The sequence below is a fragment of the Pinus tabuliformis genome, chromosome 6 (genome assembly GCF_031772625.1).
Source record: "Pinus tabuliformis cultivar Carrire ecotype Pingquan chromosome 6, CPIR1, whole genome shotgun sequence".
NCBI lineage: Eukaryota > Viridiplantae > Streptophyta > Pinopsida > Pinales > Pinaceae > Pinus > Pinus tabuliformis.
Window position 1 is genome coordinate 1,167,702,533 of NC_142292.1, and position 25,119 is coordinate 1,167,727,651.

At 47.2% G+C, this 25,119-nt stretch overlaps 3 long non-coding RNA genes across 3 annotated transcripts; 1 reads left to right on the plus strand and 2 right to left on the minus strand.

Moving 5' to 3' along the window:
• Positions 1-279: 279 nt before the first annotated feature.
• On the minus strand, positions 280-1,979 carry LOC149262944 (uncharacterized). The gene is made up of 4 exons (XR_016259215.1): positions 1,552-1,979; positions 1,017-1,502; positions 639-967; positions 280-589 (listed from the first exon to the last, which is right to left on the minus strand). It is a non-coding gene; the product is annotated as an uncharacterized LOC149262944 (long non-coding RNA).
• Positions 1,980-18,014: 16,035 nt separating this feature from the next.
• Positions 18,015-21,594, plus strand: LOC149262945 (uncharacterized). Its single transcript, XR_016259216.1, has 2 exons — positions 18,015-18,832; positions 19,292-21,594. It is a non-coding gene; the product is annotated as an uncharacterized LOC149262945 (long non-coding RNA).
• LOC149262946 (uncharacterized) lies at positions 18,726-19,061 on the minus strand. The gene is made up of 2 exons (XR_016259217.1): positions 18,938-19,061; positions 18,726-18,906 (listed from the first exon to the last, which is right to left on the minus strand). It is a non-coding gene; the product is annotated as an uncharacterized LOC149262946 (long non-coding RNA).
• Positions 21,595-25,119: the final 3,525 nt, after the last annotated feature.

Here is a 25,119-nt window from a genome sequence, read left to right on the forward strand (position 1 = left end):
TTTAGGGTGCTCGACCATAAGGACCTTTAGGTACTCGACTGTTAAGGACCTTTAGGTACTCGACCCCAAGGGAGAGGATGCGTAAGCAGGCTCGACTGTTAAGGCCGCCATCACCTTTAGGGTGCGTAAGCACGCTCGACTAATAAGGATGCGTAAGCAGGCTCGACTGTTAAGGAGAGGACCCTCACCATATGAATAGTGAGTGACTCCGTCCCTTTAGGGGGCTCGACTGATAAGGACCTTTAGGTACTCGACCATAAGGACCTTTAGGTACTCGACTGATAAGGACCTTTAGGTACTCGACCATAAGGGAGAGGAGAGGAGAGGTACTCGACCATAAGGACCTTTAGGTACTCGACTGTTAAGGATGCGTAAGCAGGCTCGACTGTTAAGGAGAGGACCTTTAGGTACTCGACCCCAAGGGAGAGGATGCGTAAGCAGGCTCGACTGTTAAGGAGAGGACCTTTAGGGTGCGTAAGCACGCTCGACTAATAAGGATGCGTAAGCAGGCTCGACTGTTAAGGAGAGGACCCTCACCATATGAATAGTGAGTGACTCCGTCCCTTTAGGGGGCTCGACTGATAAGGACCTTTAGGTACTCGACCATAAGGACCTTTAGGTACTCGACTGATAAGGACCTTTAGGTACTCGACCATAAGGGAGAGGAGAGGAGAGGTACTCGACCATAAGGACCTTTAGGTACTCGACTGTTAAGGATGCGTAAGCAGGCTCGACCCTTTTTTTGACTTAATTTGGGGGGGCCAATAAGTAAATTGAACCTTTAGGTACTCGACCCCAAGGGAGAGGATGCGCAAGCAGGCTCGACTGTTAAGGAGAGGACCTTTAGGGTGCGTAAGCACGCTCGACTAATAAGGATGCGTAAGCAGGCTCGACTGTTAAGGAGAGGACCCTCACCATATGAATAGTGAGTGACTCCGTCCCTTTAGGGGGCTCGACTGATAAGGACCTTTAGGTACTCGACCATAAGGACCTTTAGGTACTCGACTGATAAGGACCTTTAGGTACTCGACCATAAGGGAGAGGAGAGGAGAGGTACTCGACCATAAGGACCTTTAGGTACTCGACTGTTAAGGATGCGTAAGCAGGCTCGACTGTTAAGGAGAGGACCTTTAGGTACTCGACCCCAAGGGAGAGGATGCGTAAGCAGGCTCGACTGTTAAGGAGAGGACCTTTAGGTACTCGACCATAAGGGAGAGGATGCGTAAGCAGGCTCGACTGTTAAGGAGAGGACCTTTAGGTACTCGACCCCAAGGGAGAGGATGCGCAAGCAGGCTCGACTGTTAAGGAGAGGACCTTTAGGTACTCGACCCCAAGGGAGAGGATGCGTAAGCAGGCTCGACTGTTAAGGAGAGGACCTTTAGGGTGCGTAAGCACGCTCGACTAATAAGGATGCGTAAGCAGGCTCGACTGTTAAGGAGAGGACCCTCACCATATGAATAGTGAGTGACTCCGTCCCTTTAGGGGGCTCGACTGATAAGGACCTTTAGGTACTCGACCATAAGGACCTTTAGGTACTCGACTGATAAGGACCTTTAGGTACTCGACCATAAGGGAGAGGAGAGGAGAGGTACTCGACCATAAGGACCTTTAGGTACTCGACTGTTAAGGCCGCCATCGAGAGGAGAGGGAGAGGAGAGGGAGAGGAGAGGGAGAGGAGAGGGAGAGGAGAGGAGAGGAGAGGTACGTTAGTGACTCGACCAGCGCCCCCCACCCAATAAGTAAATTGAAAAGAGGAGGTGGGTGATTCTATTCTGGTTCCTATCTCGAATGACGTAATTACGTATATAATGAATGCCGACCAAGACAATGAGTAAGTGACTGCTGGTCATTATGCATGAATGAGATATCTCTTTGTATACGATATTATGATTGATGATTCGAGCGAATCCTATAAACCGCCTAATTGATGGTGAAATGGTGGTAGTTATATATGAGCATATGGTAGTTGCGGCTTCATAAAATAGAGATTCAGATCGTAATGACATATATAATTCAATGTAGACCGATTCACTTACTCGATCTATCTCTCTTTAGCCAGCCTATGTTGCGGTAGTTTTCCAGAGGCATGCATCGAGAGTGGAATCTCGTCTGAAAGGATGCGTAAGCAGGCTCGACTGATAAGGATGCGTAAGCAGGCTCGACCCTTTTTTTGACTTAATTTGGGGGGGCCAATAAGTAAATTGAACCTTTAGGTGCTCGACTGATAGGGAGAGGAGAGGGCATTTGCGTGCGTTTTACGGCGACTTTACACACCCAACCCTGCTATGATGGTCGAGCCATTCTTCCTCTCCCTCACCATATGACAAGTACTTATCTCCTTGCCCTCAGAAGCGCAAGCCCCTCCGGGACCTTGATCTTTATGCGAAACTAAAGTCAACGAAATCATACGAGTCAATATATATTAGGGCCTTCGATCCACGTACGTCTTACGGTCTTTACCTGAGAGAGGGGGAACCACCTTACTGGATAATAGTAGACTGCCCGAGTGTCAATGGTAGGGTAGGCGTGGAGAGCTTTTTGCGGGGAAACTTGCAAGTACAGTTTGGGGGGAGGCGGATGTACCCGAACAAGGGCTGGGCGTCGACCCAACCTTATGAGTATTCAGACTATAACAGTTCCGATGAACAGTCACCAACTTTTGACAGTTATACGATTCCAGAGGATGATTTAGAATTGGGTCAATCACGTTTATTAGAAGTGGACAATCGAGTGGTTGTACCGGCCAAAACTCCTCTACGTATGATTGTAACATCTGCTGATGTACTTCATAGTTGGGCTGTACCTCCCTCAGGTGTCAAATGTGATGCTGTACCCGGTCGTTTGAATCAGACTTCCATTTTGGTGCAACGAGAAGGAGTTTGGGTGTGGGAAAGAGTAGGAACGATAGAAACGATATGTTCAATTATGATTAGATTAGGGAAAGTCAGCACTATTCACCTATTGCTTATAAGTGGTAGTATTGAGCTCGGCAATGACGACTGGCTAAGATACTAGGGAGTATGACTGGGTACTAAGACTAGGGAGTATGACTAGCGGCTATCGACAATGGGAAAAGACAAGTACTCCCGTCAATGACAACTGGGTATCGAAACCTTCATTCAACGACTAGCGACTATCAGCACCTTCGAGCAGCTCTGATTGGCTATGATCGACTGGCACGTACTAATTGGCACACACGGACTATTGGTCACGGACTATGGGTACGGACAACTGGGCACGGGGACAACTTGGCATGGACTAGCACGTACTCTTGGGCACTATGGGAAGGTGAAAAGAGCAAGCAATGTCCTGACTCATACTTGGTCCTGACTCCCTGGGTTTTGACTCTGGTCCTGACAACCCCCACTGTAAAGCCCGGTAGAAGCCCATACCTCACTGGATAAGCAATTGGTCGTGATTTCTCCTCCTCACCTAACCGGACCGTACCAGCCCATACCTAACTGAACCGGTATCAGGCCAGATAGTACGAGCCGTGAAAGCCCTTACAAGACAAGACAAGATTGTATATCTATCCACTATCCATAAGCGGGGTTGATTGTTAGGGTATGTAGTAGCTAGCTAGGTTGGCTGGTTGGTTGAGTGGAATCAGTTCAGGTAGGTAGGTTCGTTTGCTTGCACTAGCTCTGGTTTCTGGGACTAGCTATTGGTGGTACGAGTGGTAGGAGACGATACAATAGCTAAGCATGATTGGCTGGTGCTCCTGCTTGCTTGGTTGGTTCAATCAATCTCTGTATGCCGGTAAGGTTGCTTGCTTGCTTGTAGGTTAGAGAGCTCTCGAGAATAGCTATTGGTGAGAGCAGCTAGCGATAGAAGCATTAGTTAGCGTGAAGCAATGGATGATTACCAGCCTAACGCTTAGGTTGTTTACCAGCCCACCAATGCCCACACTATAAATCTTACGCTGTCTAGAGTGACCAGCCTTATAAGCCTTATCAGCCATAGAGTGACCAGTCTTACCAGCCATAGAGTGACCAGTCTTACCAGCCATAGAGTGACCAGTCTTACCAGCCATAGAGTGACCAGCTGATGAAACGAACAGAGCTCTAAGCCTACCTACAGCCAGCCTACCTACAGCCAGCCCGCCTACAGCATATAAAGTAAGGACCCCATTGTGCACCTACCTTTCTCTTTGTTGTCTCAGAGACAACTCGGCTAAAGAATCAATTTATAGCCCTAGCCCTCTAATTCCGCCCTAGCCTTCTGCTGTTGGAAGGTCGCGTTTATCCCCGTTCTTCTCCGCCCTAACTTCGGCATGGCAACCCAGCCAAAGCGCCCGGGCAGTTGGTAAGGCAGCACTGGCAGTACTCGGCTCAGCTGCCGAAGAAGACCCCGTTTCTATAAGGAGGTCACACTTATTCGCTTAGAAAGACTCTTTTTCACCCGTCAACCCTCATATTCAGGGTGAAAGGAGCCAGGAACTTCAGCTTGGCTGTCCTTAGGATTCAAAAGCATGTTTAGGTCCATAGATAAATCAGCTAGCTCTTCTATCCTTGGCTCATAATATTCTTCATATTAAGGGGGAAAGGCAGTTGATCTTTATTTAGATCCATCCATTCCATTCATCGCAGATCAAGAGCCATCACTTCCTCGCCTAGATCAGATCCATATCCAGTTGTTGTAGATTGAGTTGCGATTCGTTTCCCCGGTCGATATCTATAAGCATCCGTAGCAAAGCATGGGCATAAGCAGCTAATAGAGCAGAGATAGAAGCAGCACATGTCGCATTTTCTCTAATACCAGCTTACCTTCGAGTGACAGATCCAATTCCACGTGCATAGTCCCCTGGCAAAGATCCCAATCCGGTGCCAGAAGCTGGTTAAGTGCAAAATACAGATACATATACATATCCTGTTTAATAGCCCACGGCATCTCTTCCAGTTTGAGATTGAGTTCGAGCAGATTCAGTTCCTCGACCTCGTAACCTCGGCCGAGCCCCTCCGGGCCATATCTAGCTTATTTTGAACCAGCACCGAGAGCGAAGGCATAGACAGGTGTAGGAACAGGGAAAGAAGCATTCTCACCAGAAGAGCACACCGTACCACCCACAGGCAAATGATACAGTATAAGCATCTCCACACATACCGCCCGCTGCCGCCCTGCCTTCCCTAAACCTTCAGGTATATCTCCCACATTATTATTCTTTTATCTCCTTTCATATCCTCTCAGCAAGCCCGTATCTCATCTCCTTAAGGCTTGTTCCCATTCAATCATTACCCGACCATAGAGAGGGCGAGGGAGTCTTCTGTCACCCTGACTCCAAGGAAATAAGAAATCTAACGCTGGCTGGAAAGAATCACTCGTTATCCAGGACCAGGAACCAGGTCTCTTTTACTGGCCTAATGAGCAGGCCTAATTTGTGATTGAGTCAGTGTTTGCTAGGGGTACTGGGTCTTTAGCGGTAACGTCAGTCGCTAACTCAACCCTTCCTTAACTGTACATGCTCTGGGGAACAAACGAACTAAGGTAGCAGGAGTAGGACCAGGAACCAGCACCAGGAAAGAATCACTGAACGAACCATCACTTCACGAATCGCTAGCCCAACCAGGACATAGATTAGTCCTCATTAGTCCAGAAACACTCACAGGCTTTAGTCCAGACCTTATCGGCATGTCCGGAGGGTAGGCTCCTCATGACCAGAGAGAAAAACCAGGCAGAAATATCACTTAGTGCTGGCGTCCTTGGTCGCGCGCAAACGACTGGTAAATTGGAGAGATTGGAGAGTGCGAACTAACTGTCCTTCGATTAGTACCCTTGCCTTGGGCTTGGCAGGTCTCAAGTAAAACTCGAGTAAGTAGGATCCATCCGAGGCACCCCAGGCTGCAGCTTTTCGTCCTCAGCTTCCTCTGCGTCCAAGTCCACGAAACAGGTCTTCGCCGGGGTCACTGGCATCGAGCAGACTTTTCATTTGGCGCCGACGAAGTCTGCAAGGAGACCCTGCTTGGCCTCAATCATCTTGAGATTATAGGGGACATCCTTGAGGGGAGTCAGTTCCTTCTGCATACGGTCCAACTGACTCAGAATGTAAGCATAGGCCTCACCTCTTTCAGCCATTGTCTTTCTTAGCAGTACCTTAATTGACCAGTAGAGGTCGAGTGCTCGATGAAAGAGAGCTAGGCGGGCCCTGGTATTGCCTGGGTTAACTACCCAGACCTCGAACTCTTCAACCTTCCGAATCTCCGGCACCACACTCCCTTCGCCATGGATTTCGAGCTCTGCAACCTCTATTTCCTTGCGAACGTCCTCCGGGATATGCTTCATGTAGTATCAGGCTATGTGCATCGCCCTCTTTACGTCTCTGCTCGTCCCGAGCGCCTTACCTTCTGTGCCCTCCTTGCGAACCCGGATGAGTTATCATTGCCTCCAAACCCGCAGATGAAAGATCCTTACAGCCGGCTGAGTCTATGCACAGGATGCCAGGGGACCAGCCGTTGCTGCAGAGAAGGCAGGAAAACTGTAACTCAAGACCATCTATCAACCTTCGAATGTCTGCAGGAGGAGATAACGCTCCCTTTGCCATAATGCTACCACACTGTTCTGGAGTGCCGCTGTACCGATCCCCTATACTTCTCATGCGAATGAACCGGAGGCTGTACCTCCCACTCTCTTCACCTTCCGCGACCATCATTCCCGTGAGGTGGAGAATCGAATGCTAGTACTGTCACCTGCTGCTCCTGTACTCAAGACCTCCGCGCCAACTACCTCATACCGCCAAGTTCCAGATGTTTCCGGGCTCAAGACCTCCTCGCCGGCAACCGCCACCTGGAACCCTATCGCTTTCTATCTCCAGCTGCGTGTTGGCTGGCCCGCCTGTCACGTGCCCGGGGCTAGGCTACCCTACATAAATATAGGGCCTTCGGGACTAAAGAGCTTTCTTTTATTATGATGCTATTTTGAGCATAAAAGACTGCCCTTTCGAATGCTTCTTTGGCGCATTTGTTATATATGTAATAACACTAGATTCGGCGCCCCAATCAATTAGGTAACTTCACGGTCGAAGGTTGAAAGCTCCGTAGCCAAGTAGTATACTTACTAAGGTGACCGACTCTAAGACGGATGGTACATCGAAGCGAACCAATCACTGAAACGATCATCTGAAATCGACGATCATTTGCCTTGGCATTCGGGGTTAAATTGCTATATCTGTTATTATACGATGCATTCTTCGCGCTTCGATCGTGAAAACCTGATCACTCCGAAAGGTTCTTCAACTGGATCAAGATCACACTATAACTAGCTGCCTATCCTACCAGAAATCGAAAGCAACGGCTTCATCTGATTGTGGTAAATTCCTCTCCTTCGTAAACTCAGTCGAGTCCCTCGACCTCGTAACCTCGGCCGAGTCGATGGCGGCCTTATAGTTCTTCAAGTTGATGGCGGCTTTTGGGGCCCCTCCTTTTTCTTCTCTGGCTCGAAGAGACAGAGCAAAGGATCCATTCTTCCTCTCCCTTATGGTCGAGCAGCTCCCCTTTCAATCTATCCAGGTTGGTGTCGAGCTTGCTCTCCCTTCAACTGAAGGCCCCCTTCAAATCAACTATCGGCCCCCTTCAACTTAAGGGGGGCATGCCCATATATGCTTTTCATCTCCCTCATTCATCAGAGTGGGATGGCATAATGACATATATAAAGAATGACCAACGGGAAAGGTCCCGGAGGGGCTTGCGCTTCCTAGTGCAAGGAACTGACTGAACCTAAACTACCACATGCTCATATATAACTACCACCATTTCACCGGGCTATCAATTAGGTACGTTAGTGACTCGACCAACGGGAGAGGAGGGAATGAGTCAAAGCAGGGTGTATTATCACCGTTATTATATATGTAATTACGCTATCTCGCCCCAAGTTGAATAAGCATCTGATGGTTCCTATCTCGAATGACGTAATTACGTATATAATGAATGAATGCATCGATATGTGTCATTACGCTCCTACCTACAAGCCCTCTCACCTGCCAAGCAATCTCACCTGCCAAGCTGAGCCATGCCTTCCTCCAACATGAGTACGTGGTAATTCCATCGGGCGTTAATCCAGCATGAGTCCTGTTAACATGGAGCTTTCCCATAGAGGTTCCACAAATGATACGGCCACCATGAGGTTCCACTACCAAGAGGGTAGGGTATAGGACATGAACGATATTCCACAACGAAGAACGATAGGGCGATGAGGTTTCCCAACCAATAGGGGGGCACTACCAGGTGAGGTGAGTTAGGCCAATAGTGAGCCCGTTTCCCCTTGGCTTAGAGGTTGAGCGTGGATGCTGCTCTAACCTTTAGCGAGAGGAAGGAGGATAGAACTGAGGTGACCCACCATGTCCAGCAGTTCGATGTGAACTGTTCTCGATACACCCCAAGAAAGAGGTGAATTGTTGTTGTTGCTTGACTTCTCCACTTATTGCAAGAATCAAGTTATGTAATGTGAGACTTCTTCAGGCTTTAGTCCAACTACCCTTAAGAGTGGAGTAAGTCCCATAGCCTTACTTAATAGAGGATCCCTATCTTAGTTCATGCATTCATTATTAAGAAGATAAGTTCATGATGCAAGGGATGAATCTTCAGTATGAGGTGCACCAACTCCTTACTTACAACTTCTCCATGCATTCATTACCTGGTGCAACAAACACAATCTGTTTAGTTGGATGTTTCCCCAACTCTGAAATGAGAAGAAATTAGATTGAGAAAGGTCATTGCTTAGAGAACCCATATCACATACCTGGGTCACCACCTTCAACAGAGACCCGAGAAACTAGGCCTATCCGGGCAGTATAGTCTATAGTGATGTTTCCTAAGACTTTTGAGAATCGCATCTTCTCTACGTCCTTGCCGTAATTTTTCATCTATGCAATCCTCCTTACCTTTCACCGCCTTTCTGAAGAAGCCAGGTCCCCCCAAGAGGATCAATACGTTTCACTTTACGTTTCACTTTGAGTTGTATTGCTTTTTATAGGGGCTCAGAGTTGTATGGGTGTCAATCAGCAGTCATAGGCTGGCCTGGCCTACTTATAATCTACAGGGAAGAGGACTAATCCGTAGAGGCCTCCTAATAGGAAGGAGGAGCCTAATCGGGCAGCAGCTTTATGTCGTTGCCAATAAGCCCGCGAAAGGAGGTAGTTTTTAGTGCGGGTTCATTCCACCATTGGGAGGGGAAAATAAGCAAATGGGACTAATCCAATTAGGGGGGTTCCGGACCAGGAGGGAGAGGTTAAACAGCAGGGGGGACATTCACTAGATTGCCGATCATGCCCAGGAAGCAGGTGGTGGATTCTCAATTGTTACTTTTTCTCTTTGTTCCCACGTACCCAGTTAGTGAGGTGAGTGAGTAAGGTTCATTGCCTCCCTTACGTTGCACAAACATTGATAAAGTAGGCACAGTAAAGCAAAGGTAAAAGTGCTTAGCAACTAAGGATTCCAGAAGCAAGTGGTTGGTTTGAAAGCCCGTGAATATATAAGTTCTGGTCTGTGATCCTATGCAAGGGTGGTAAAGAGTACATGTGTAGCAATAAGTGGAACTAACATCATAAACGTAGGCATCTAAAGGTCCTCTCCTTTTAGTCGAGCCTGCTTGCGCATCATTACGTAATTACGTATATAAAGAATGACTGGAATCACGGGTTCGGATAGTTTGGTTTATTTCCCATCATAGGCCGGGGGATAAAAAAATATATCATACTCCGAAGGGGGGGAAGGGGTGGTCGATATCTATCGGGTTTTAGGAACAACCATCCATAAATACTATATCTCGCATGGGAAATTGTCAATCAGTAGAGTCGGGAAAGGTAGGTTTTGGATATCATGTTGTCAATCGTGTAATCTGTTAGGAAATGCCCCTATAGATAGTAAGCAGTTGGATTAGCATTAGCGCACCGATTGGACACATTCAATGGATCAGATAAAGACTTCGCTCTCTAGCAGCAGACCTGACCATCTTACCTTCTCTCTAAGGGGCAGACGATATGGATTAGCCCCTACCCCCACCCCCGGAAAACTATAGTTGGCCGCATTTCTTTATCAAAAACGGCTATGTCAAGATGTATTGGTGTACATAGGTCGTAGAATCAATCATGTCTATCTCCCTTAAGGTCGGATTGGCATTTATGTTGGTTGTTAATTTCAATTATTGAAAAGGTGCACGAAAATGAATCTGGTAAACCGGTTGTATTCAATATCGATATTAGCATGCGATTGCTTGATGGGTGGTTGTATGAAAGACCAACTAATTAGAGTGTCTCGGATCCCCTACCTCTATAGTGGCGTTTGGTTCTTTAATGCTATCCGGAAGTCGTATGAAAGCCAAGTCTGCATTCGCGGGCGCTCTTCTCGAGAGCTAGGTGTGAAAGCCAAAGCAGTAGTAAGTTATGAAATCCCCCCGATAAGGAGTTAGTTTTAGTCGTTTAGTAATTGATCATTCCACTCCCTACCATCAATCTTGAGAAGCTGTAACGACCATCAATCTGCCGTAAACAACTGCTTATATATATATTTCATTTTTACATTGACTAGTTCTGGGTCAATAAGATCAACTGATTTAAGGGCAATTGGCTTTTGAACCTATACTTCCCTTCCTGCGGCTAGTGGATCTGCTTCTAACACTGAATCTCCTACTCGATCTACTGCATCTACTGCTTGCTCCTCTGCTTCTCCTGCTGCTTTGACTCGATCAACTGGATCTTCGACCGCACCTGCCTCTGCTTCTGTTGCTATTGCTCTTGCCTTAGCCTCCGCATCAATCATTAGTAGAAACACGTGCTCATCTCGGAACATTACTTCTTTGAACACGTGCCAATGTTATAACATCACCTCCAGGAACGGCGGACTATGGCTCTCGATCTGGTGAGAATGCTTCTTTCTCTGTTCTTACACCTGTCTCTGCCTTCGCTCTCGGTGCTGGTTCAAAATAAGCTAGATATGGCCCGGAGGGGCTCGGCCGAGGTTACGAGGTCGAGGAACTGAATCTGCTCGAACTCAATCTCAAACTGGAAGAGATGCTAATGTTAAGGTGCGAAGCCGCTTGTCCCTCCGGGGGCAAGGAAATTGAAACAAATGAGTATAACTTGAGAAGTAAAGAGACTGTACCTTCTACCACCCTGCCATCCACATCGAGCTCAGCTCCGAAGAGTACGACGGTAATTCAATTTCTACTGCGGGACGGGATAAGAAAGGTTGGTCATCTGTCCTTACAGCCCAGCAACAGATCAAGCCAGTAGCAAGCCAGATCTACAGCTAGACCACATTGCCCATGAAGCCAGAGAGCCAGCCAGTAATAAAGAAAGCCATATCAGAGTTTGTCAAAAAGCGATTATACGACCATGTTTCAGTAAAGACAACCTACCTTTATGACCAATTCGGTATCGATTCAAGATGCTCTTTTTTCACTTTTGCTTCTCGAGAGCGTGATCCAGATTCTTATGATTATTAAGAGCGAGCCAAAGAGCCAGACCCATAACCAGATGCACCAGTAGTGGATCCATACCTAGAACTAGTAGACCTAGCAGCAGGTGGTTCAGGCGGTTCAGTCGATCCAGCACCATAAGCAGTCGATCCAGTTATAGATTCTCCAGTTGCAATTCGAGTAGCAGATCTCGTTGTTTCAAATCCAATTCTAGATCGATATCCATAGTGCGTTTAAGATGTATAACCCAAAAAGGTCAAGGCAGGTGACCTCATTGACCTAGAACCACCAAGAGCAAAAGTGGGTGAGACACCAAGGGCAAAGGCAGGAGAAGAAGAGACCAAATTGAACGAGGGACTAGAGACCTTCCCCGGCCCCCAAACCTTAGGGCTTTACCCCAAACAAGAGGGAGGAACTACAGCCTACTAACTAATATCGCTCAAGGCTGCGGGCAACACCTCCTTGACCCGGGCAACACCTAAGCCCTCCCCCTGCAGTTAGCCCTACCTCCTAACCATCCATCCATCACCTAGACAGACATCAAGATACACATCCTTCCAGCAAGGGCTTAAGCTTGCAAATACCTAGCCCTGCCCTATTAGCTAGCATTAGGATTACACTCCCTCCCTGTTGGTACCTTATTAGCTGTGTCAGAAGGGGGCTAGGTTAGGAAGGAAAGCATTACACCGGGTTTGACCGCGAATCATTGCCCTATTAGGAACCCACCCCTAAACACTCCTTGCCCGATGCGGACAAGAGCTAAACGCACCTCGATCTATCTCTCTCTTGGTTGTGAAGGCCAGTTGTGGATCAGGCATTGGTTGGTTGTTAATGTCTATTCCCTGCATTCAATGTGTGTTATGCGGATGTGAGTTGAAGGGCCAGTTTTTCAATTTCATATGCAGTTGCGTGTTTCATCCGTCTGATGGGTGAATATTCATTGGCTTATGACTTCTTGCTTGCGGAGGGTGGGAGGGCAGCAAGCAAGCCGTTATCATATCCATATCTTCTCTTAAAGGGTAGTGGAATATCTCGTATATAGAACAACTAGGCCAGGCAGAGGTTATAATGGATCGATCTCCACGCTCCAACAAGTCATCACAAGCCAGTCTATAAAGGATGCCATGCAGTCTATCCTAGGTGTCCGGGCTTCAACAACAACAAACACTACAACAAAAGTGCCCCCACTCACCAACAAATTGACAATTTGACCGGAGGCTTCACACCAGACCAGGGAAGCTTTCTCTCCTCGGTGCTGCAGGTGGGACATACCGATTATTAATTGGACTGCACAGATAATTGCAACGACCACAGACCTCAGATTCTTGATTTTATAGCTTTCAAGAGACAGCCTTTTCACTCTTTGATGGAGCTTTTATAGCTTGGATCAATCAAGAGACAGCCTTTTCACTCTTTGATGTTGGACACCGCCGGAGAAAGAGATTATGTATGGACTGTCCTGAGCGATACCTATTACCTGTCCTGATGAGCGATACCTATTACTATTCTGGACTTAACCGAGTATTAGGTATTTATTACTACCGCTATGAAATAATTCATACTTCTTACTTAGCTAGAAAATAATTCAAACTAGATATTCCCACCGCCACTAGGTCTTCCTACTGCCACTAGGTCTTCCTACTGCAACTATATATTCTTACTGCATGCGAAGACTATTGAAGACTATTTCATTACACGTGCATATGACTAAGCCCATGGGAATGACTACCTATTAATTGGTGTTTACTGCCATTCATTATTTGATAGACGACTTGTTGGATTATCGCTACGCTTACCTAAGTCGCTGGTGAGTACTCCTGACTTACCTTTAAGATTAGATTGGACTGGATCCCGGACATACCCTTCGTAAAGACATTGTGACTATTCACTTACAAGATCACTTGACAAGATCACTAGCATTACTTACGAGATATTCACTAGCAACGAACCGAAGTAGCTAAGGCAGAAATCAGGGGCTAAAGTAGTAGTTTTTATTCACTTTTTGACACTAAACGGAACTCCAATATTGATATATAAGACATGCCTCTCAAAGGTTTACTTGTTGCTATTGGTAAGGATGCTCCCAAGGATGCACTGGTAAGGATGCACTCCACTAGCAAGGGCTTCGCGCTTACGGAAATAGCGTCTATAAAGAAACGGCATCGAAAGCCCTAATAAACATTTTCAAAGGTTCATGGTGGTATAATCTCATATATAATGAATGACCAACGGATACGGCTAAAGTCGAGGGGTTGAACGTCAAGTGCCTTAGCGAACACGCCGCCCACAAGTGTTGTACGGCTAGTATGACTCTGGATGGGCAACGCCAGGTTTCATTAGTGAAATTCCCACTTTTTTTAGGGATATATATGGGAGCTAGAGGTCCACGATATAGGTCCACGATATGGAAGGCTTCATGGGGAATGACATATATAATATATGCTCGGAATCTCCCTCATTCAGAAACCGATATGAGAGATTTCATTACGCTTTGGTTGACCAGCCCTCGCTCGGTTAATTGACCAGCCCACCTCTCGATGGCGGCCCTTATGGTCGAGCACCTAAAGGTCCTCTCCTTAACAGTCGAGCCTGCTTACGCATCCTTTTGGTCGAGCACCTAAAGGTCCTCTTCTGCCAGCCCTCTCCTTAACAGTCGAGCCTGCTTGCGCATCCTCGTTTTCGACCAGCTTCGAGTGATTTCGTCAAGCCTCTCCCTCTCCCTCTCCTTAACAGTCGAGTACCTAAAGGTCCTTATGGTCGAGTACCTAAAGGTCCTTATGGTCGAGCCTGCTTGCGCATCCTCGGGTTCAACCAGCAAGCGAGAACAGGCCCTTGGTTCATTTCGACCAGTGATTCCAGTCATTCATTATATACGTAATTACGTCATTATGGTCGAGCCTGCTTACGCATCCTTGTAGGTCCCTATTGTTAGGGAACAAGAACTCACCGAGCAACTAAAGTGGGAAATGGTACCATATTATGAATAATGGGCTCTCATCAACTTATATAGAGCGACTACTGAATAATCGTTCAAGTACTTATTATTTACCTAGCTGCGCTAATCAAATATTTCGGGCATGAAGTATTAGATTGGCTTCCCTCTGTGGCGAGGATAACTAAACGTGGGATCTCTACAATGATCAGCTCTTTGGAGGGGGGATAAGGCGAAGCGCGGGGCCAGTGTAAACCTAGCCTATAGAGGTAGCAGCGGAGACAGAGGCAGTTGAGTCGGTTGGTTCATCTTTAGATTATGGTTTTGGTTAGGAGGTTGGAACAGCAGTTGATCCAGTCACATATATAGAGCCAGATTCCGATTTTTGATAAGCACCACCAGTAGAGAGAGATGGAGATACGCCGGGTGCAGTTTCAGTAGTTCCAAAGCCAGTCGTAGTGCTAGTTCGTGCTCGTGATTATGGTGCTCGGGATGAAGTGAGAGATCATGATCGAGATCGAGATAAAGAGTAAGACCCATAGCGAGTAGGTTACCCAGTCCTATCAGTAGCTTATCCAGTACCCGCAGCTTACCCCTGCTCAGTTCCAGATTCACCAGCACCCCTAGCAGTAGTTTAAGTAGCTCCAATAGCAAAGACAGTAGCTTCCCCTCGTACAGATCCAAATCCATACGCAGTAGCAGCACCAGTAGTTTACCCATAAGCATAGCTAGTTCCAGGTCCAGCAGCAGCTTCAGTAGCACCAATTGCAGAGCTTACAGATGTAGATACAGATCCAGTCCCATAGCCCACACGGTCTCTTTTATTATCCCTATCACAGCCTCCCTTCGCTCAGTGCCGCAGCTAATTCTTATTATACCTAAAGACGCGATATATAAGTTGATGAAAGAAGCAGTCTCCTCGCAGTAGATTCAGAAGTCGACTGACAGGAGCAGATCCTACAGAGGCAAGAGAAGCAAAGGTAGAGGAAAAGGTCCTATTAGGTCTTGGACGGGGTCCGCAAGGCACTATAATTAAGAACCCTCCAAAGCCGCAAGGAAAGGAGGTGACTGCTAATGGTACCTACTACTAAGATTCATGAGGTTAATTGTTTTGGTGGGGCTACAAACAGTAGGGTAGTTGTATTCTGATGGTAAAGGGAGGGACTAACATGAAAGGGACTGGATCTCCTAGCAGCAATGGCGTGCCAAATGGCTGGGCATCTCCTAGCAATGGTTACTGGGCGCATCAATCCATTCATCTCCTGGCATAATGGTACCTACAATTGATGAGGTAAGTGTTGGGCGGGGATAGCTGATTGAGTTTCTCCATAAGCAGATCTGGCAAATCAAGATCGATACCCAGCAACAGAGACAGGGGCGGGTGCAGAGAGAAAGATGGGAGTTTCAGTTCGAGATCGAGCAAATTAATTCCTATACTTTAAGCGAGTGAACAACTCCCAACGTGAGGCATTAGCAAATTAGGCACTCCGGTTAGCCAACCCGCTAGCTTTCCCGCTTTCCCGCTGCTATCTTAGCTATCTGCCTGTGTTCCGAATACCTTTGCTATTGGTGCTACTTCAACCGCCTCTACCGCCTCCTCTGCCTGTGTTCTAGCTACCTTTGTTGGTGGTGGTGAACCTACTACCGAAGAAATAATGAAGGAAGGCAGGTTAGCCCAAGTCTTGAGCCAACCGTGAGCCAACCGCCAAAACATTAGGATCTATTATAAAGTTGTAACAAAAGATGCTGAAGCCCCTTGGATGAAAGTGATTTGAGCATCATCAGCTGAGGAAGAAAAGAATCTGAATTCATCCCACCAATACCACTGCTAATAGAGCCGCCTATTGTTCCGGTTACCCATGCATTCCCCTTTGTCTCTCCCGTGTGTTCACTTCCTTCTCTCCGTCCCGCAGAGATTCCAATCCAGAGTGCAGTTCAGGGGTTTGACGGTAGGCCCTAGCAGTGATCTTTGAGCCGGGCTACTGGTCTTAGCTTGGTCTCTAGTTGTCTTCCCCTTTCAACCAGAATAAGAATAATAGGTTCGGAAAGGCCCGATCAAATTGCTTGCGTTTATAAAAGCATTTCGATTCCAATCATTATAAAGTGAATGGGGTTTCAGATGGGGGAATCTCTTTATTGCACTCATCTTTTCGCAATGTGTCTGGAATTCCCCGCATGGAAGTAGAAGAATTGGAAGATTACTGCTTCTTTAGCAGTTCGAAACCAAGTAAAAACGATGGAATTGGAGAACAACTACACTTCCTATCCTCGGGCGCAGATCTCGTGGTAGGATCTAGATATGGATATGGAAATTCCTCGCAATTATTAGATAGAATGGGCTCACGAACAACGAGGGCGAAACGGGTAACTAGATTCCCTTAAATAATGGTTTTCCGGTTCAGAGATAGAGGGATCACGGGCGGTATTGATCCAGTTCCTCGAGCCATCATCTCGTGGTGCCGCCCCCTTACTCTCTCAACAATGCCCGCCCGGGCAATCATTCAGTACAATGGACATTTGACCCACTGGGAGCCAGCCAATGGAACAAACCCTCGAAGAATGGCAATCAATGTATCACCCCGATATATAGGGAGAAAGGCAACTGAACTTGCTTGCGTGCGGGGTGGCGGGATCTATCATCGGTAAACTAACGTGTGACAAGCGTTTATCTCTTCCGGCAAAGGTATATCTCTGCTGCAAAGGAAGACATTGATCCTGCGCCCGCAAACGCACTTTTGATTTCGCATGCAAAGGAGGCATTTTCTATGCCTGCAAAGGCACTGTTACTTCCCGGCCTACAGCGATTCCTCCTGAGTAGACTGTTCTTGATTCTATTTATATCATGATGATCCGTGTCGGGGCTAAGCGTTTTATCATTCATTATGGGCATTAAGTAAGTCAAATTGAGGCGAAGTGGGTATGCCGTGTTGACTGTGGATGCGCTTTGTTCGGACGGGCTGCTATGTAGGTATAGATTTTATGGCGCTTGATTCTTTCATTCATGATCGATACGGAGTAGGTTGTTCCACTATATATTATCTGCATTGGGCGGGCGACTTGGTAGGCATAGACTTGATGGTGGTGCTATATCTATATCTAGACATCGATGATTTATTGGGGCCTTGGAGGAAACGTAATGGTTGACCAAGCCAACCACCAATGATGCTTAGCGAATATTTATTGTAGGATGCGCTTTGTACGGGCTCTGACCGACTCTTTCTGGCTGGGCTTGCCTGTGGGAGGAGGGCTTCAACTAATATGGGATATAGTGCAAAAACTGGATAAACTGGTGCTGGTGTCAAGGAAGGTAAGTTAGGCCTTCCGTTGGTAAACTGGTTCTATTTGTTTCCCTAGGCATTCATCCCACCATCCCAACATAGAGGTTCTTGCCTCCCTTTATGCTCCATCCTACACCTCCCCTTTGGGCATTGTTCGGGGGACCCTACTAATAGTTTTTTATGCTGTTACCATCTACAGTTCATTCTGCAGGGAGGACGATACTGGCCTCTCGGATATCTTGTCCATCCCACTCTGATGAATGAGGGAGAAGCATATATTCTCTATGTCATTATGCATGAATGAATTATATATGTCATTACGCCATCTCGCCGAGGTGCACATCTCTATCTCTACCGCAACTACCACATGCTCATATATAACAATGACTGGTCTTTCTCTCTCTCTCTAGCTAGGAAATCACTATCATTATATATGTCATTACGCCATACTGAACCTAAACTACTACATGCTCATATATAACTAACTACCACCATGCCAAGGAAGAAAACCTCCGCCTCCTGAACTAGAAGTGGATCCGTCATCGAGTGGATCCAGTGGGAGTGGTGGACCCGTCTCCATCTCCGTCCTCCGTCTCATCTCCGTCCTCCGTATCCGTCCTCCGTCTCCATCCTCTCCTCTCCCTCTCCTCTCCCTCTCCTCTCCCTCTCCTCTCCCTCTCCTCTCGATGGCGGCCTTAACAGTCGAGTACCTAAAGGTCCTTATGGTCGAGTACCTCTCCTCTCCTCTCCCTTATGGTCGAGTACCTAAAGGTCCTTATCAGTCGAGCCCCCTAAAGGGACGGAGTCACTCACTATTCATATGGTGAGGGTCCTCTCCTTAACAGTCGAGCCTGCTTACGCATCCTTATTAGTCGAGCGTGCTTACGCACCCTAAAGGTGATGGCGGCCTTAACAGTCGAGCCTGCTTGCGCATCCTCTCCCTTGGGGTCGAGTACCTCTCCTCTCCTCTCCCTTATGGTCGAGTACCTAAAGGTCCTTATCAGTCGAGCCCCCTAAAGGGACGGAGTCACTCACTATTCATATGGTGAGGGTCCTCTCCTTAACAGTCGAGCCTGCTTACGCATCCTTATTAGTCGAGCGTGCTTACGCACCCTAAAGGTGATGGCGGCCTTAACAGTCGAGCCTGCTTGCGCATCCTCTCCCTTGGGGTCGAGTACCTCTCCTTATTAGTCGAGCGTGCTTACGCACCCTAAAGGTCCTCTCCCTATGGTCGAGCCTGCTTACGCATCCTTAACAGTCGAGTACCTAAAGGTCCTTATGGTCGAGTACCTCTCCTCTCCTCTCCCTTATGGTCGAGTACCTAAAGGTCCTTATCAGTCGAGCCCCCTAAAGGGACGGAGTCACTCACTATTCATATGGTGAGGGTCCTCTCCTTAACAGTCGAGCCTGCTTACGCATCCTTATTAGTCGAGCGTGCTTACGCACCCTAAAGGTGATGGCGGCCTTAACAGTCGAGCCTGCTTGCGCATCCTCTCCCTTGGGGTCGAGTACCTCTCCTCTCCTCTCCCTTATGGTCGAGTACCTAAAGGTCCTTATCAGTCGAGCCCCCTAAAGGGACGGAGTCACTCACTATTCATATGGTGAGGGTCCTCTCCTTAACAGTCGAGCCTGCTTACGCATCCTTATTAGTCGAGCGTGCTTACGCACCCTAAAGGTGATGGCGGCCTTAACAGTCGAGCCTGCTTGCGCATCCTCTCCCTTGGGGTCGAGTACCTAAAGGTCCTCTCCCTATGGTCGAGCCTGCTTACGCATCCTTAACAGTCGAGCACCTAAAGGTCCTTATGGTCGAGTACCTAAAGGTCCTATGGTCGAGCACCTAAAGGTCCTTATGGTCGAGCGATAAATCCCTCTCCTGGACAGTCGAGTGTGCTAACGCACCCTCACCATATGAATAGTGAGTGACCCCTAAGAAGTAAGGGCCCTGTTTTATTGAAACCGTTACGGCAGATCGGCAGTGACAGAATTGGTGTGTGTAGGTTGGTTATGAACTAAGCATAGCGTAACTGTCACGAGGAAGGGGCACTATAGACCGGAAAGGGAGAACCTTCACGCTTATATTTATTCCCCTCAATCGCATAGCTCAGTAAGGCTTTTAGGGGAAGAAAGAAAGGCCTTTCTTCCCGAACTCTAGCTCAGGTAATTAAGGACCTACCCGCCCGCCCGTGGAATCTCTCGCAGAGGACCGGACCAACCCTCTATTCCCGGCCGGTAAGAGAGCGTAAGGTTATTACTCATATTGATTTCCCTCAAAGAGCATAGCGTAAGGGATAACCTTACCTTCCTTCCTTATAGCTCAGGTCCCGCTTATATTTATTCCCCTAAAAGCCTGAGTTAGCTTCGCTATGCGTAAGATCAGGACCTTACTAGCCTAGCTCAGGAGGACCTTCGTTCGTGAACCCGCCCGAGCCCCCCCCGACCTAACATGATCGGAGCAAGTGAAGTTGGTGAGCCGTATGATGGGCAACTATCTCCTGCGGTTCGGAGAGGACAGGGGCTAAAATAATGGTTAGTACCCCCTTGGTCTTGGGGCAGTTAGTACCCCATCCTTCGTCGCGGGGTGGACCCTTTCACCCAATTTTATTATATACGCTTAGCGAAAATAATGTATCCCGATACACCTAGAACATGGATGATATATAAACCAATGGATCGTGACAAGTCGTTACTACTAGCAATTACTTTCTCTTCCATTACTTCATCCTTCCCGTATCCCTCTCCCTCGTTCTTAGTTACTCATCAAACGGCACTAAGTTTCTATCTGTGAGTTCGACCATTTACTTACAAGGTTCAAAGAGAGGGCCTTCCTGCTCAGATGTACCCGGGCCCTGTACACACCGCCCGTCACACCCTGGGAGTTGATTTCGCCCGAAGCATCAGACCAATGATCACCCTATCTATATATGTTCCACTAGTGTGGCCCACTATGGTTGGGGTGGTCTTATTGGCGCATACCACGGTGGGGTTTTCTTCCTCTCCCCTTGGTCGAGCGGCCTTACGGCACCTAAAGAAGATAAAAAAGAAGGTCTCTCAAGCCCGACCTGAGATGACGTATCTAAATGGTGGTATCAATAAATATGTATAAAAAGGCCCACCTAATATTAACAGTTGAGGAACGGAGCAAGATTCCCATCTTCAATAGGCACCCGGTCGGGTGGTTCTGGTCGATATCAAAAGCGCTTTCAAATGCACGCACGTTTGAGAAATTCAAGATGGGTTTTTTGTGGTAGTAGTCTGAAGGCTATTCCTATTAATTTGAAGCGATTCGGGCACCCAGGTCCGAATCCTGCCCCCCCTGCCTGATTAGAAGGAATAACCTTAACTGCTTTCGCACATCAATTTGCCTAAATCAAATTGCGAGTTCTCAACCCCGGTGGATCCTTCTACCGGCCCCTACCAGTGAGAGGCCACCTTTCAGTATTGCATTTACCACTTGGACAAGCGTTTGAACTATCATAATGACCATCTTCATACGCAGCCTTCCTTCCCACTGTCACGATTACCAGTTCAAGGTTATCCCGGCACTGTCCTAAGCTTCTAACTCCCTCGTAGCTATCTGCGGGTAAGGGCAGGCAACACTCCTTCGATCAAGGTGAATCGGTAAGTAAAGTATGGTATAACACGTGGTTGGTAGCATGCACGTAAGTAAAGGGAAATAGGCTAATAAAGTGAATACAACTGGTCTAAGTGCTGTATCAAGTAAGATTAGTGAATCAAGTGTTTTTGAACGCTGGTACAACGCTATATCAAATGCCCTACGGTTCGCTCATTGACCATCCAGCAATGGTTTATTAAGTTAAGTATGGCAGTATAAAATGAATCCGGAAGTTCAACAATCTATGTAAGCATGATTACTTGCATTACCCTTGCTTGTACTTAGCTTAAGGTATTGGTTTGTATAAGCTTGAAGCTGTAATGGTGTTGAAACTCATCATATAGGGAATCACTGGTGATTTCTAATCGTTTAAGCTAAGCTGTACTAGTGTCCATATATTAAGTATCACTGATTACGACTAGCTCGTTATAAGATGATGTTAAGCACGAAAATGAATTTTCTTTTGACTGAAACATGCCTTGCCTGAGGAAGGGATTCATCGCTTGCTCTTCCGAGAGCAAGGACAAGCGGCTTCGCACCTTTTCTGAACGTTTCTCTATGTTTGGCGTGATGGGCATCATTTGCTTTTAGGTTATGCGCCTTTATGCTTGCTCGCTGGTCGATGAACCGAACGAAAGAGAAAAAAGGACCCCATCGTTACCACCAGAAGGGATTGAAACAAGCTGTTACCTTACGAACATATCGATGTTACCCAAGTTTGTGCCAGAAGAGATAGTGATTGAGTTCAAGTTGACACCAGAAGAGATTGAGACAAGCTGTTAACATACGTTATTTCGGGTATGTTAACCCTGTTGACACCAGACGAGATAGATTTTGATTTAGCCAAGTTGACACGATAACAAGATCTATTTTGTTCCCCTGTGTTCCCCTTAAGCCCAGTCCCACCTACCTGCTTCTATTCTTGCTGCTTGCCCGTTTAGATATTAATTACTTACTCCAAACAGACCTAGGGATGTGAACACCGAAAGGACACAGTCATGCCTACCCGCCTCTTGCTGTCCGCTTGCTGGCTTTACGAATGAATCACCGAACGAGATAGATGGATTATGTTACCCCATTTGACCAGTCAGCCCAGTGTTACCTGCCGATTGAAACGAGCAGGGCATGGCACAGACAGCTAGGCACAGGATTTGAAACCCATTTGACCAACAGCGAAAGAAAGATGTTCCCACGGAATGAGATTGATTGATTTTATCGATCGATAGAACACATGTTCCCAACTGCTAACACATCAAGTCCGCCAAGTCCACCTACACCACCAACAGGGAAGGGAGGGCCTACAACAACCTGTCTACCAATACCTAGGGACCTAGACCCACCATTCAACCAGTACAGGACCGCCAAGCACACCACCAGGGGCCTAGCCAACAAACAAACACGGGCTACTACGGAACCACCTCACGACAATAGGACAATACTCCAACGTACCTGCTAGGTGCTGATATCACAGAACGTTATATACGTTCATATACCGTGTTACCTATTGATTTCATTTCTGGATTTCTTAGATCAATATATGTTACCAACAATGAATGAATCACTGGGAACCAATAGACCCATTTACCTTTCAGTCCAGTTTTCCCTACCTGCCTGTGATCGATCTATCGATTGTGCCCGTTGATGATTATATTACTTACGCTAAACAGGAGGCCTAGGGAGGTAGGTTAGAACCGATAGGCCGCAGTCCCACTGTCGATCAATTGCTGGTTGGTCGATGAACCGGGGATTGTTTCTCACTTGCTAGATGTGGATGGATGCTTGGGGGAGGTCACCGGACAAGAGAGATATTATGTTGTGTTCCCATTCAGCCCAGTGGAGCCTACCCGCCTGGGGAGGGAATAGACGAGAAAAGTTGAGCGCTACGGAAGCAACAATCTTTTGATTTGACCTACCTCCGCTTACCCTTAACGCGTAGGAACAATCTTTTGATTTGACCTACCTGCTGCAACAACTAGACAGAGCCACGAGAGAGAGAGACATGCATGGTTGGTTCATATACGTTGATGTGCGACCTCTTGATTTTATTGCGGGCAGTCCGGGGCGGGATCTTTTGAAAGAAGTGACACAGCAATATTATTTACGATACACCCAGAACTGCTATTTGCTTTTGATTTACATATTGAGTTTTTAGGATGCTGCCAAACAAAGACACCGAGAGAAACAGATCACCCTGGATTTTTGGGGAATACAATCCCTCACCATATGAATAGTGAGTGACTCCGTCCCTGGAAGCACTGCTGCGCGGGGTTATACCCCACCCCCAGGAAGGAACAATTAGAACCGGCGAAAACCCCGGAACGGGTGCACCGAATGAACCCAGACGGGGTGGGCGCTTCGCGGGATGCTTTGAATGGATTTTTTGAATGCCTCGCTTATTTACGCTACCCAGACAAAATGTGCTTTTTGATTTCAATATTCGAGTTAGGAGGATCCGCCAAACCATTAGTGAACGAATTTAGTTATCTGATCTATTAGTCAAACAACCTAGGCCACTTCAAGCGGGCGGGGAATTTTGATCACACCAGCAGACGCAACAAGCCAAGCATACAAAGCCTTAAGCCTGAACACACCAGCCAAGCACATCTTCACACTTATCACTTATCACCTCACACTTTTCACTTAGCGAAGTGGAGCTTAATAGTGATTTTTGATTGATTGATTGATAGGACCCATCTTACAGGAAAGGCGTATCCATTATTCACCACGTCCCCATCATTTACTGACAGACTAATTAGCTTCTTACTTGATCCTTATCTCACGTCCCCCTCATTCCCAGATTCAAGCCCAATCATACCCATACATACTAATTAGCCTTCTTACTTGATCTTAGCGCTCACGTCCCCATCAACTCCACATCTCACGGCCCCATCGAGGTCTAAGCTCACTCCCCATCGAGGGCTAATATAGTTCTACCAATGTTCTCTACCCTCGAAACTTCCCTCTATCTCCACCTCTCATAGCTGGTCATTGCCTCAGGGTGCGGTCATTCCCATAGCAGCTTGTCATTTACAGTCTCATTGCTTTAAGCTCTAGTCAGTGCCAAGTAGTCAGTGCAACCAGTCATAGTCCAGTCATATATTGCCCCGATCATAGCCAGGAGGTCCTTGCCAGCCGGGAGTCGCCGGGAGTCCTTGTCATACTGCCCAACTGATAAGGAACCTACGGGATGACACTTACCGCGACGGAACCGTCAGGTTCCTACCCCGAGTGGATGCATGGAATGATTATGCCTTACATATGTTAATTCACTTTTCGAGGACCCGCCAGACATAGTCCCACCCTAGCCAGACATAGAACTCTACCCTCTACCTATACAGAACCATATATCTCTACCTCGAACTCCTCGACCTCGAAATGGAACCATGGGAATGTTACTACATTCGCTGACGGCCTTTACCAATAAGGAAAAATGGAATGTTACTACCTCACTGCACGGGTTCCTACCTGGGCTGGGATACTCAGCTTGGCTACTCTACTCGGGCTACTCTTCTCTACTCTACGGGGCTGGATGGGCTGGATGGAAGGAAGGGTAGAAGGGTAGTAGTTGATGAGTTGTCTAGTGTTTCACTAACTTCCGCAACATGTTCGAAGAATATCGTATACAAAGAGATATCTCATTATATATGTCATTATGCCATCTCCTACCTCTCCCTCCTATCTTTCTTTCCCATGGATGCCGATCGGGGGTTTATGAATGAGGGAGATGAAAAAGCATATATTATATATGTCATTAGATTGCTTGCCAGCCCACTCTGATGAATGAGGGAGATGAAAAGCATATATGGGCATATGTCATTATTGACCGATAAGATGGCGGAGGTTTGAACATCACAGATTTCTCTCAATTTACTTATTGGGTGGGGGGGCTT